This window comes from Amblyomma maculatum, chromosome 5, assembly GCF_055883805.1.
Source record: "Amblyomma maculatum isolate TAMU_Amacu chromosome 5, ASM5588380v1, whole genome shotgun sequence".
In the NCBI taxonomy this organism is placed as follows: Eukaryota; Metazoa; Arthropoda; class Arachnida; order Ixodida; family Ixodidae; genus Amblyomma; species Amblyomma maculatum.
In genome coordinates, this window is record NC_139348.1 from 97,927,257 (window position 1) to 97,941,804 (window position 14,548).

At 46.7% G+C, this 14,548-nt stretch overlaps 1 pseudogene; it reads right to left on the reverse strand.

Annotated features, from left to right (window-relative positions):
• Positions 1–637: 637 nt before the first annotated feature.
• Positions 638–2,592, reverse strand: LOC146188980 (uncharacterized; annotated as a pseudogene).
• Between the last annotated feature and the right edge of the window lie 11,956 nt (positions 2,593–14,548).

The following is a 14,548-nucleotide window of genomic DNA, read 5'->3' on the forward strand; positions in this document are numbered from 1 at the left end:
AATTTCCTGCCCATTGTCATTGTAATAGCGTCCACGAATAATTTTTCCAAGCTGGCTGATTCTGAAACGTATGCTGAAGGGCACATGCATGAATATTCACGCGAATAGCACATGCATGCTAAAGAAAGGGACTTGCACTTACCACGTCTAAAAAGCATCATTTTAAGCGAGAACTCTTACAGCTCGTTCGGTAGCAGCTGTTGTCGGCACCGCATGTCGGAAATAATCGGGGGCTGCGTAAAAGAAATACTATCATGGTAATTTGTGTTTGTAGTGATTGTTGTGTGGTATAGCTAGGCAATGTCAAGTAATGTAACCGATGAAATGAAAAAGTAATAAAATGAATATATTAAAAAGGGGGCTCAAACGTGTCAAAATGCTCAGAATGAGAAGCGAATACTTAATGATGTTAATTCATGGAATAAAAATTTTCATTCCGCGAATAACAATTAAGGCGGTGTTAAAGGCGCTATATCGGCATCTTCTCTTAAGGCAAAGCTTGAGCGTCCCTTTAATTTTTAGGTACGTAAACACTGCATGCACATCAGACAGAAAAACCAAACTTCTTTTTACATCCATACAGAAGAAGGAAAAAATTTATTCCCAGCTTGGAAAGGAAACACAGTGAAGCATCAATTCACAACTTCACATACTTCCGTGACAATGGTTTCTGAAAGAAAGTTTTATGTCACTCTTATCAGTGGCTGCAAAGGCATAGTTCACGAGCAGCGGCTTTATGAAACTTGAGCACACCAACCTAGCTACATCATGATGGTGCTGGCTGTTGGCGCAGTGAAGGAGGCCAGACTTTGAAACAGCTGGTACAGCTGCATCTAAGAGCGTTTGCAGTGGTTTGTGAAGCGTTGGGCATTTTTGAAGTGCTGTCTGGACAAATATCCGCAGGGTCTCTAGGACATGAAGCAGGCTATCTGAGGGGTATAACAATCCACCTCTGTCCTGGTGAAAAGTGAGCATTTGAAGAGGCTGCTTTGTCAAAGGTTTGGTGACGATTGCACTGCAGCTATCACATTGCATATGCTCCTTAACAACACGGGAAATATATCCACCAACATAAACTGTTGCTGACACTTGGAGTGTTGCAAACCTTGCCACATCTGGCTGCTTTAGATGTTCCAGTACATTTACAGCTTGTTTTGGAAGCTCAGCTGAGCTTTTCGACACCTGTGGAGTTTCGAGTAAAACACCCTTTGATGGTCCAGGCTCTTCAGTGCAACGAACGTTAGTGTCCAGCGACACAGCTGCTATGCCCGTCTTCAAAACTTTTTCTAGCCCCGAGATCGCAGAACGGACATCCAGCTGGTCATTGCAACCCACCGACCGCCTTAGTGCCCCAAAAAATGATTCGATGGGGATCACTGCTAAACTTCCTTGTTAATACAAAACCAAACTTTTCTCAAGTGAGAAGGTAGCGGACGGAATGAACAGTAGAGTATGTCGTAAGCAGGAGCGCTTCATATGTTTCATCCGTAAGGAATCCACGAGATGATGTATTGCTCTTCAACTCCTCCATGTACAGGGGAAACGTGATTTCTAGCCACTCAAGGCGATCATCATCTGGGCTGTCGTAGTGCCTCACATCAGGAAAGCGTTGCTGGACATGTTGCACAGTGTTGCTTGTATCATGCAAAAGGAACCATCGATACACATTTCGCATGAAGGTTATTGTCGGGCCTGCAGCAGCAAAAGCAGGATGGCAGCTATGGCCTGCTTGCTTCATGAGAACTTCCAGTGCTGAAGTAACCTCGGAAGAGAATACCTCCACTGCCCTCTTAACATTCATTTTATCAATATTATTGGGGTAGACGTGTTTCCTGCTTAAGTTCCTCACTGGCCTGACCAGCCATGTTTTTTGCAATTTCATGGAGGCTCTTTCGTAGAACTTACGTTGATTTTGTGATTATCTGTCACCAGGCGCACTATTTGGAAGCCTAATTCTTCCACTTTTTTCATCACATAGAGAAGCAACTTCGATAGCTGAGAGCCGCTTAACCCTTTTGTAAAAAAGTATGCAGCAGGAATCTTATAAGTAGTGGTGAGCCCATTTATGACAAAGCATAGCAAGGAGTTTGCCAAAACAAGCTCACTGTCAGGTGAATTTGCTATGCCCATATCAACTTGACCAACGAAGCAATCTCGCTGCTTGTTGTATTGAAGCTTGGGCTTTATCCGCATCTCATCTACTATCAGTGAGCAGGTTCTAGATTGGGGTGCATCAAGCTTCTCTAATTCAGCCTTCAGCCTGGCTTGCACTAAGTGGTTGACACCTGTCTCACCCGAGCTGCTCCCAAGGTAATTCAAAAGGGTAGTTCTGCTAGGTAGCTTGAGTAGCATCTCCCTCCTTGCGTGCTCGTAAGCTTTTGTGGAGAGGTGGCGCAGCACGATGCAATGGCGCACTACGTCTTCAGTCCAAGTTGGTTTTTTGCGGCGAAAGTTAAAAAAGAAATGGGCATGGACAGGACATGTAGTGCGAAGAGAGGATAACCGATGGTCACTTCGGGTAACAAACTGGATTCCAAGGGAAGGAAAGCGTAGCAGGGGGCGGCAGAAAGTTAGGTGGGCGGATGAGGTTAAGAAGTTCGCAACAATTTGATCCCATAAAAAAAAGAGCTGAAATATTCTTCTCTTCTGCCTGCTGACCAATGTACTGCATATTACCGAAATTGCAATCATTTTTCAATTTTTCAAGCTCTGTTTTGTAGTGGTCTACAGTGCGTCGAAGTTTTTCAACCTGTTTTTTGAGATCCCTTTCTCTGCGTTTCGATCTTGCTCTTTCATTTGCAAGTAAGCTGGACACTCCAACATTTATGGAGGCCGCGCCGTTTGTGGAGTCAGTCAGTCGGTCAGCGGTTGCGGCGTGTTCGCCAGTGCTTTGAATGGACTCCTGGGGATCACCCGCTGCTGGCAAGCCCACGGACCTGCGAGGGAGCGGTGCCCGTCTTGTATGGTGGCCACATCATGACACTCGAGGTGTCGGACTGCAACGGTGCCTGATGAACAATTTGGTGTTTGTATTTGTGACTCTCTCGTGTTTGATCTGTATTGTAAAGCCTCTGTGTTATTGAATACCTCTGTAGTTGCATGCTTAGCGTTTGTTTTCTGTAAACCTCTCGCCTGCATTTCAAGTGTTCTTGTGTATTCCTCGTCTCTTGCTGTGTATAAAGTGTGTTTTGTTTGTTACTTCTGACTCCGACCCTTACTCTGGCTTGAACCAGCGACAGCTGGGCACGAAACGGCCACCCCGTTCTGTCACTCACTACAAGGTAGTTAAATTCCGGCTTAGCTTGCCACGCAAGTCGAGGGCATCTCCTTGTGACTGGAACAGATACCCCCACTCAATGTAAGGGTGTCTGGGAGTGTGCGTACCGTCAAGGGCGCATCGTTAATAAACGTCATAATTATTAACGGGTGACATATGCTGAAAAGTATGACACCATATATATAATTATCATATATGGCTACTCTTCGTGGTCTATTTTAGGTTCTCACGATCCCTGAACCTTTAATAAAGGGCAGTTGCCAATACAAGCTGTGTCAATGCTCGGACATTAGAGGTAGGGGAAAAAAAAGGGGAGACGAGTCAGAAAAATTAGCTTACAGAATTTTTTGAAGTTGTGATCTTCTGTTAGTTGAAATATCTGATCATCATTAATTTGAAAACATGCTGAGTTCTTCAAATAGAGATCCTCTGTCGCCTTTGTTAACACATCAGCAGAGTTTGATAGAAACAAAGTTCAGGATTGCGCGATTATTTTACCAGCAGATTATAGAAAAGTCGGTATTTTGCAGGTGTTCTGCATATGTTGCTATGCTGATGCTCCAGCACGGGCAGCAATGCAACATGTTATCCAGTTAAATGGATATTATGGTTACAGCTGGTGCTACCACCCAGGGACCATTGTAGATGGTAAGTATTTCAAGTATTTGCAGTGAATGCAAGTTGTCATTGTTTACTTGACATCCTTTTTTGTTTCTAAAAGGAGCAGCATATTCTTTGAAGCTATTTACACTAGCTGTCATTTAGCATGGAAAGTTAAAAGGCCAACCGTGAACAGTCTGACGTATGAGATAAAAGTTTTATTCAGAAAAGTTAGAAGGCATGGCAACAGGTACAAATCTTACTACATACTATGCATCAGTTTTTTGTGACCCAATATAAGAGGGACAAATGTTTTGCTCTCCGCAGGAGGCACCTGTTAAAGCAGGTGTTTGTGTGTTATGTGCGACACCACGGACCCCGAGCACCCACACTTAGCCGTGCGTGGCATCGTCGTGTCTGGGGAAAAGGGGATCCTGGTGGTTGAGCCGATGCCGAGTGTTTGGACCTTTAAGGCCCCTCGGCTGAGGCAACACACCACTTTGGCCCACGCTTTCCATAGACGGCACCTCCGGCCTGACCCGACCGGGGGAAATGGGCAGTCGCCTTTTCCTGTCCTCCCCTCCATCTTTTGCTTTCCTCTCTTCTTTCTTACAACTGTCCTGTCTCCTCCTCTTGGATTTCTCATTTTCCAGGCGGCAAGGGTTAACCTTGTGTGGCTAACGACCCTGTGTTACGCCATATTTGGTTATAGTCAGGGTGTAAGGCTGGCATTTGCTGGACTTTCTTGGAAGCTCCTGTCCCGTCCCCTTGTTGGGCTCGGTGGTGGGTGGCCGCCAGCCTGGCCGAACATCAACATTATTTTTATGGCTTCTTTACTCACATGATCGATCCCGAAAAAGGGGTTGCACCGGCGAAACCTCCAAATTCTTCCTGAAAAACCCAAACAGGTTCCCACGATTTCATGTAGTGCAGAAGTAATAGGTCAGGGTTACAGCGTGAAGAAACTTCTGAACTCAGACCTATTGGAAATCTTTATAGTCATCAGCATGAAAAACTGTCCAAATTGATATCTTGGTGAAATCCCAGTGACCATCAGCCCACACCGTGCTCTGAACACTGTCCGCGGAGTTATCTCTGACGACGACCTCAGACCCCTGACCAAAGAGGAACTTCAAGAAGGCCTAAAAGACCGAAACGTAACAGATGTCTAGGATAAAAATGAGGCGTGATGACAAAGAGATTCCGACCAAGCACCTAGTCCTGACATTTGCACAAAGCATCCTCCCCGAATCAGTCGAAATAGGCTATGTGAAACTTCAACTCAGGAAATATATTCCAAATCCTCGCCGCTGCTTCAAGTGCCAACGCTATGGTCACGGCTCCCAGACCTGCCGTGGCCAGAATGTGCAAAATGTGCTTCCCGTGAACACGATTCCCAGAAATGTGAAGTTCAGCCACATTTGTGTGCCAACTGTGAGGGTAGTCATCCTGCCTATTCACCCACATGCCCAATATCGAAACAGGAAAAAGAGATCTTACCATCAAGGTCAAAGAAAACGTAACTTTCCAGGAAGCACGAAATCGTGTTCTGTAAAAAAACCTGCCTATTCTGTTGGGGCACAACAGGACACTGAGCCACAACAGACTCTGGCACCTGCCCAGGTTTCACACAGTTAACCGGCAGCAGGACCATCCGTGTCCTTGGTGGCTGCGGCCAGCACTTCGCCACCACCAGAAAAATAGGCTGCGCAGACCCCCCAGGTCTGCCGGCCCCAAGGCCTCTCACCACGCGGTGAGGGGAAACACAAACGTATCTGGGCGGTCCGAACGGGCGTCCAGCGTGTCAGAAGACGCGATGGACACAAGCCAAGGCAGTCCTGTGTAGTCGAAGTCAGACGGACGGCGCAGCTCCTTGGATCGACAAAAAAGAGAGAAGCCCCGAATCAGAGGGCCCGAAAACAAAACTCAGTCTTCTCTACTCATTTAATACAAAATGGCTGTTATACAATGGAACTGCATAAGACTTAACTAATATGAATGACAGAAAATACTTATTGGCCACTCACCACTAGCCTTGTGTTTGCAAGAAAAACTTTAGGCCCCAAACATAAGAACATACTCAAAAACTATACAGTCTTCTGTCGCGACCGAGAGCAGGCTCTCAGGTGGCGTTGCCATCATAGTAAAAGATGGAGTAGCAGTTCGAGTACACAAACTTAAAACTAAGTTTGAAGATACAGCGGGGACCTTACAGGCCTTTAAAACAATAACTGTGTGCTGCATATACTTAGAGCCACACCTTAAATTTAGTATTCATGAATTAGAAGATCTTTTAAAGCAACTTCCAGAGCCATTCTTAATAGTAGGAGATTTTAATGCGCACTCCATCCTTTGGGGTAGTAGAAAAACAGATACTAGAGGTGAAGTCATAGAAAAGTTTATACTGTGTAATAATATCTGTCTACTTAACACCATGAGACCGACCTACTGTTCATCTAGTTCAGGAAAAATGAGCTGTATTGATTTATCTCTTAGCTCATCCGCTATTTTTACAGACTTTAAATGGGACGTTTTAGATAATCCATATGGAAGCGATCACTTACCTGTACTAATCAGCTTAACATCTTCACCACAAATCATCCCATCCATACCGCGACGCTGGAAGCTGCATTTAGCCGATTGGGCACTGCTCCGAGAAAGCCAGCCTAGAAAAAATTACGTCAGATAAATATAGTATAGATGAACTAAATGATGCTTACACAAATTGTATCTTTACTGCAGCGCAGGTCTGGTATTCAAAAAAATGTAAACAAGCAAAAAAGGAACAAAACGAAGAATGGGGAATTTTTCCCAGGTACCCAACACAGGACAATTTCGTAAAGTTAAAAAAGCAAGAGCCAAAGCCCGCTACATCTGCCGCCGCACCGAAAACGCCTCCTGGCAGTGTTCTGTAACTTCAATAAACAGCTCAACAACATCAAAACAAATGTGGGAACAGGTTAGAAAGCTAAATGGCAGCTACTCTCCATTTACCATTCCCCTTCTAACAGCCCTCGGAGTACAGACAACTATACAAGAACAGGCCGACATTTTAGGTGAATACTTTTCTGCAGTTTTCAGTTCATCACACTACACTCAAACATTCCTAAAATACAAAAACACAGCAGCAAAACAAAAACTTTCTACAAGTAGTGGTACAAAAGAACTGTATAATAGCTTAATTACACTACAAGAAATAAAAAAAAATGTCCTAGCTGCCGGTAAACAAACTGCACCTTTTCTTGACCAAATTCACTACGAAATGCTCGCCCACCTATCCGAACCTGCTGTAGAGGGACTATTAAAATCTTTTAACAAAATATGGGTCCTAGGAAATTTGCCAGAGGCATGGAAAAAAGCTGTTGTACCATTTTTGAAACCTGGAAAGGAGCCGACATCTGGTAGTTATAGGCCCATTGCTCTCACCAGCTGTTTAGCAAAATCCTTTGAAAGTGTTTTAAACATCAGGCTAACTTTTGTTTTAGAATATAATGAACTTTTAAATATTCATCAGTGTGGTTTTAAAAAAGGATGCTCAACCACGGACCATCTCGTGCATCTCTAAAACACTATCAGAGAGGCTTTTATATACAGACAGCATTGCCTTGCCATTTTCTTTGACCTTGAGAAGGCATAGTATACAACTTGGATGTTTGGAATATTCCGCGACCTGGCAGATTTAGGCATATGTGGCAGAATGCTAAAGGTTTTAAGTGACTTTCTGTCACATCGTTCGTTTCAAGTACGTCTTGGCACCACTTTGTCAAGAACCTTTCTGCAGGAGAATGGTGTGCCCCAAGGGTGCATTTTAAGCACCACACTTTTTGTTGCAAAAATGAATACGATTAGTAAAGTAATACCAAATTCAATAATGTATTCACTTTATGTGGACAACCTTCAAATAGCCTACACATCATGCAACATGTCCACATGTGAGAGACAGATCCAATTCCCAATAAATAAGCTAACAAAATGGGCCAGTGAAAATGGGTTTAAATTTTCTCCGCAGAAGACAGTGGCATTTATTTTCTCGCTCAAACTAGGCATACACCCCAATCCTACCTTACACATAAATGAAATAAAATTGCCCGAAACAAACGCCATAAATCCTTGGGCATTACTTTTGACAAAAAACTTACTGTTCTTCCCCACATACAAGGACTAAAGGAGAAAGCCTCTAAATCCCTAAGCATCCTAAAAGTCCTTTTACGCAAACATTGAGGATCTGATAGTACATGCATTTTGCATATATATCGCTCTGTTGTGCACTCCTCCTTGGACTATGGTAGCATAGTTTATGGATCAGCTAGGCAATCATATTTATTGAAATTAGACCCAATGCATAACTTAGGCCTCCGCCTTGCTTGTGGTGCATACAGAGCGTTTCCTGTGCATAGCCTCTATGTGGAAACTAACAAGCCTTCACTGATAGACGAGCTTTACTTACATACGCATATGTCCTCAGAATAATGTCACAAAAAAAAACACCTGTGCTTTTCAGTAGTCACAACTTGCCCCTCCAGAGTCATTTTCACAAATAGGCCTCAGTCAACGAGGCCATTGATAATGCGGTTTGAAGAGATATGTTGCAAACTCTATATTTTGGACACATTACCAGATATCGCTCAAAACAACAGCCCTCTATTGCCATGGTACAATCTTCTCACAATCTGTGATCTCACTCTCACACAGTTTCCAAAGACTAAAACCCCACAGGAGCACATTATTCAGGAATTCCTTAAACTTCAGGGAGAATGCAGAAACTTCACAGAGTTCTGTACTGACGGATCGAAAACAGCTGTGTACACGGGAAGTGCAGTCGTGCGAGGAGATTCCGAGGAAATAAGAATTTCACACTACGCATCTATTTTCAATCCCTGAAATCCCGCGCCATTTCTGCTGCCGTAGAGAAAATAAAGAAAATGTTACAAACAGCATTATTTACACAGACTCTCTAGCCGTCCTCACAGCTCTGAATCCAAGAAATGCAGCCGCTCCTTTACTCAGAGACATAATACACAGTGTAACAACAGCCATTGCTCGAGGATATAACATAAAATTCTGCTGGGTCCCGAGCCACGTGGGCATTAAAGGCAACGAGAGAGCAGACACATGTGCTGCTAAAGCCCATGACAAACCAATAAAGAGTATAAACATACCTTACGAAGACTGAAACTTGTACATCGCAAACTAAAAGAAAAATAGCAGTCTTCGTGGAATAGTAAAGTGGATAACAAACTGCACTTAGTAAAGCCCATTTTGGAAGAATGGATGTCGTGCCGGCATCAGGAACGTTTCATAGAAGTAATACTATGCCGCCTCCGCATTGGACACACACACCTGGCACACAATTTTCTGCTGACAAAAAGAAACAAAACTCAATGTGAAAAATGTGGAGAACAACTATTAACCATGTCTTATTATCATGCGCAGGTCTCGAAACACTAAGAAAAAAATATTTTGTCCTATTTTACAAATAACACATTCCTTTTCACCCAAAACTGATTTTAGGCAAAGATGGACTTGTAGATTTGTCTTGTGTTTTCCGTTTTCTAAAAGAAGCAAATGTCTTACGCAAACTGTATAATAAATCAAGTGTGTATCAGTAAACAAATGAAAACCCCAAGCTTTCCACATCATTGCATTAGCAGCTTATGCGCCATAAAAACCAACACAACCCGTTTCGTAAAAGGAGACTTTCTAAACAAACTCTAGTTTGAGCACACACGTTTCCCCCCTTTTTTCACACACAAAAAATAACCTTGCGCTTGGCGCCTGATAGCCTTAGTTGCTTATGCGCCAAAACCCCAACACAACACAAATGTTTTGCTAAACTTATTAGAAAGGAATAACTTTACTGACCTTAACTATATATAGTAGCAATTTGGCTCAGTTAGCCACTTCTTAATCTTAGCTATATAATTATGTACATATTTTGTGGTTAGTGTAATCAACTTTCTATGGCCATTGACCTGCTTCATCATTAGCACTACTTCTGACTGGCTGTTTATGCCTGAAATGGAGCTGAATAATGTGATTTTTCAGATAAGGACATGAAGTCGACAACAGCAATAGAATCGCGATATTATCTTGCTTGGTGTTCATAACAAAATATATTGCCGCGAAACCTTCAAAACAGTATTTGTTGTTTTTTAACAGCCGCCGGCATACAGGCTTATCACTCTGATTCCGGACCGCGTATCAGTTCCGTAATGTTTGTTTGTTACTGCTCGATGTCGCGAGTCACACCTTTATCAGTTCTGTTGTAGCGCAAGACTCACCGAGATCTGTCTCGAAGGTTCCGGCCACTCGGGTGTCTTTCCACAATGTTCCAGCCCGTGCTTGTAGCTGTTTGCGACGTTATCTAGGTTGTTCTGCGTTGCCGAGTGTGACGAGCATTCTTTGTTCGACGATCGACAAGCACGTTTGTTTCTTTCGCCGCCGCCGAGTTGCTTATTTCTTTTGCGGGCGCAAGTCAGCCCAAATAAAGAGCTTCTTTAGTGCAATCATCGACCCTTCATTTGTGTCGTCGACCTCGTCACCACTACGTGACATATGGTGGAGGTGCTGCCTTTGATCCTTCAAGCGAAGACCCAAGCCGTGTTCCTGTCGCCCTGGAAGACCAGCCTACAGGTCACCGCGCCAGCCGCCGACTTCAAGGCCTACAACCCGAACACGGTCTGCTGCCTGACCCCATTCGATCTCGGAAGGCATCAACGCTGACAATGGCCCAGCCTACAGCACCGGTTGTTTTTGTCCAACCCCGTGAGCCCCCCTGCTTCCATGGACGACCGGATGAAGATGCTGGAGACTGGATGGACCTTTTTGACCGTGTGGCAGAATTCAATGGCTGGAACGACGCTGCGAAACTCAGGCAGGTCTACTTTGTTCTACAAGGACATGCCCGAGTTTGGTTTGAAAATCACGAGACTACTTTCAAGGATTGGGAGAGTTTCAAAGCACAGTTCTTGATGGCTTTACAAGTTCTGTTCGAAAAGAAAGAGCTCAGGCCCTCCTCCAATCAAGAATTCAACTACCAAACGAGCCCGTCCTGGTCTACGTAGAGGAGAAGAAACGCTTGTTTCGCCGCGCCGACCCTAACATGACCGAAAGTGAGAGAGTGAAATTCCTATTGCGAGGAGTTAGAGTCGCTTTTTGTGGGGCTTGTCCGGAACCCACCGAAAACTGTGGAAGAATTTGAAAGTGAAGCATCGACCATCGAGAAGACGTTGGACACCCGGATGCGCCACTACGAGCGACCACTTCAACCAGACTACTCATGCCACTACCCCAGCGCATCTGCAAGCGGAGAGAACCTTCGGGACCTCATCCGGGAGATCGTGCGAGGGGAGCTCCGCCGAATGCTGCCATCATCGCAACAACCCCAGGTGGCGACGCTCGGGGACGTCGTCCGTGAAATCCAGCAGGCGCTGGGCGTTCCTCAAGCGCCGGCTGCGACTGTTCCAGCACAAGAGGCAACAGATATGAACTACGCTGGTGCATTACGTCGCCCCACGCCCCGACGTGATGACTTTCCGAGCCCTCGCCGCTACCGTCCTGTTCCTGAAAACCGCCCCTTGGCCCCCGCCCGCCAAGCCTACCAACGACCCCCAAACCCCAGGAAGTGCGACGCCTGGAGGACGGCAAACAACCGGCCATTATGTTTCCACTGCGGTGAGGCCGGCCACATCCTCCGTCACTGCCCCTACAGGCGCATCGGCCTCCGTGGTTTCGCTGTTGACGCCCCCACGACCCCGTCCTGGCGAGCGACCACATGAAATCAACGACTTCCTGCGCAGCGGAGAGCACTCGTCGCCAAGGCGTCTGTCACGCTCCCCATCACCGTACAATGCCCGATTTGCGTCGCCGGGCCGCGGTTACGTGCAAGGACGGTCTCATAGCCCCCGTAGGGGAAACTAAAGGCAGCAACCTTTGGAGGTGAGGTTGCTCAACGGAGAAAAAACGAAGATCCTCCGCCGCCGACGACCACTAACGACGACGCAACCATTTCATCGCCGCTCCACACGACGACATCGACGACAACACGACCAGAGTGCAAGCAGACACTGCCGCCCAACGAAGTAACAACGGTATGCCCCGGCCATGACCTGAAGAAACGACGGAGCCGAGATCGGACACTAAGGCCCACGTGCAATGCGAGGGCGCGAACAAGTGACCTTGAAGTTGATATCGACGGTCGCAGAGTCACTGCCCTTGTAGATACCGGAGCTGACTACTCAGTCATCAGTGGGCCGTTAACCTCTCATCTCAGGAAAGTTACAACCGGCGGTGTGCAGTTACATTCGCACCGCAGGTGGCAACCTGATTACTCCATCAGGACGATGTACTGCAAGAATAACCGTAAATGGGCGTACTTACCCCACCAGCTTTGTGGTCTTGCAGCCATGTTCCCGCGACGTGATTTTAGGCATGGACTTCCTAAATGAACGTAGGGCTATCATCGACCTGCGATCCAAGCTCATCAAGCTCTCTGCAGACAAAGCCATTCCTGCTACGACGACGTCGATGCAACACATCCCTCTAAACGTCCTCGATGAAGAATTGACCGTCCCGCCCCGATCAAGCATCACAGTCTGCGTAGGTAGCGCAAACATCGAAACCGCTGAAGGCATCGTCGAAGGAAATATCCAATTGCTCTTAGAACGAGGTGTCGGCATCGCAAGAGGCATCGCGAAATTCCGGAGAGGTCAAGCTCAGGTGCTGGTAACAAACTTCACCGAAGAATACCGGCATCTCAACAAGGGCACGCGATCGCTTTTCTCGACGAATTAGCCGACCTCAAAGATGTATTCGCCCTCCACGACCAAACGCTGGAAGACGCACCGGACCAATTACATCAGCCCAAATTTGACATCAACCCGGCATTGACCCACAGCAGGAAAGACCAGATTCTCAGTCTTTTCGAAGCTACGGGGAGTGCTTCTCGTCATCATCGAAGATACGACAAACACCACTGGCCAAGCACCGCAATATAACGGACGAACACGCCCGACCTCTGCGCCAAAGCCCTCATCGTGTATCGCCGCGAGAACGCCAGGCCATTCGCGATCATAGTTGAGGAAATGCTGCGTGATGACGTAATCCAGCCCTCGAACAGCCCCTGGGCGGCACCAGTCGTTTTGGTCAAGAAGAAAGACAGCACACTTCGCTTCTGCGTTGATTACCGCCGCTTGAATAGCATAACGAAGAAGGATGTCTACCCGCTTCCCCGCATCGACGACACTCTTGACCGGCTCTGCAATGCAAGGTACTTCTCATCAATGGACCTGAAGAGCGGATATTGGCAAACTGAGGTCGACGACAGAGATCGTGAGAAGACCGCATTCATCACACCGGACGGCCTATGAGTTCAAGGTGATGCCATTTGGCCTCTGCTCCGCACCAGCCACGTTTCAACGAGTAATGGACACAGTCCTGGCAGGCTTGAAGTGACAAATTTGTTTGGTATATTTGGACGACGTTGTTGTCTTCTCGTCAAACTTTGAGGACCACCTAAAACGACTACAGACAGTGCTTGAAGCCATCAAGTCATCGGGACTAACGCTAAAAGCAGAGAAGTGTCACTTCGCCTACGAAGAACTCCGGTTCGTAGGTCACATCGTTAGCAAGGACGGTATTCGCCCAGACCTGGAGAAAACAGCTGCAATCGCACAATTCCCACCGCCTGCCGACAAGAAAGCTGTGCGCTTATTATCGACGATTTGTCAGAAACTTTTCGCTGATTGCCGAACCGTTGACGCAGCTTACAAAGGGTGACGTACCTTTTAAATGGGAAGTGCCGCAAGGAGAAGCCTTCGACGAACTTAAGCGCCGCCTGGAATGCCCTCCTGTACTTGGCCACTTTGATGAAAACGCCGAGACCGAAATTCACACCGACGCGAGCAGTGTGGGCCTAGGAGCCGTTCTTGTCCAGAAGAGTGCCGGACAGGAGAAAGTAATCGCCTACGCTAGCAGATCCCTCATAAAAGCCGAAGTCAATTACTCGACGACCGAGAAGGAGTGCCTTGCAATCATCTGGGCCACTTCTAAGTTTCGTCCATATCTATACGGCCGACCATTCAAGGTGGTAAGCGACCATCACGCGCTCTGCTGGCTGGCTAATTTGAAAGATCCTTCCGGCCTCCTTGCCAGATGGAGCCTACGACTTCAAGAATTTGACATGACTGTAGTCTATAAGTCGGGCCGGAAGCATTCCGACGCAGACTGCTTATCCCGCGCTCCGGTCGATGCTCCCCCGAAGGACGATGACGACGACGCCTTCTTGGGACAGGTAAGCGCCAGCAGTTTCGCAGAAAAACAGTGATCAGACCCTGAGCTGAAAGCGCTAGCCGATTAGTTGGAAGGAAAGACCGCTTCCCCTCCTGGTGTGTTCAGGCGACATTTATCATCCTTAACGTTAAGCAATGGCCTCCTCGTGAAGAAGAACTTCGCACCCAACCAGACCGCGCAGCTACTCAGGGTGCCTAAAACCCTTCGGCAAGAAATTCTGCAGGCGTTGCACGATGAGCCCACAGCAGGCCACCTCGAATTTGCGCGCACGTTGCGTCGAAACCAGGAGAAGTATTACTGGCCGCGACTGCCTGCCGAAGTTGCCCACTACGTGAAGACGTGTCGTGAGTGCCAACGACGCAAGACGCTGCCGAACAGACC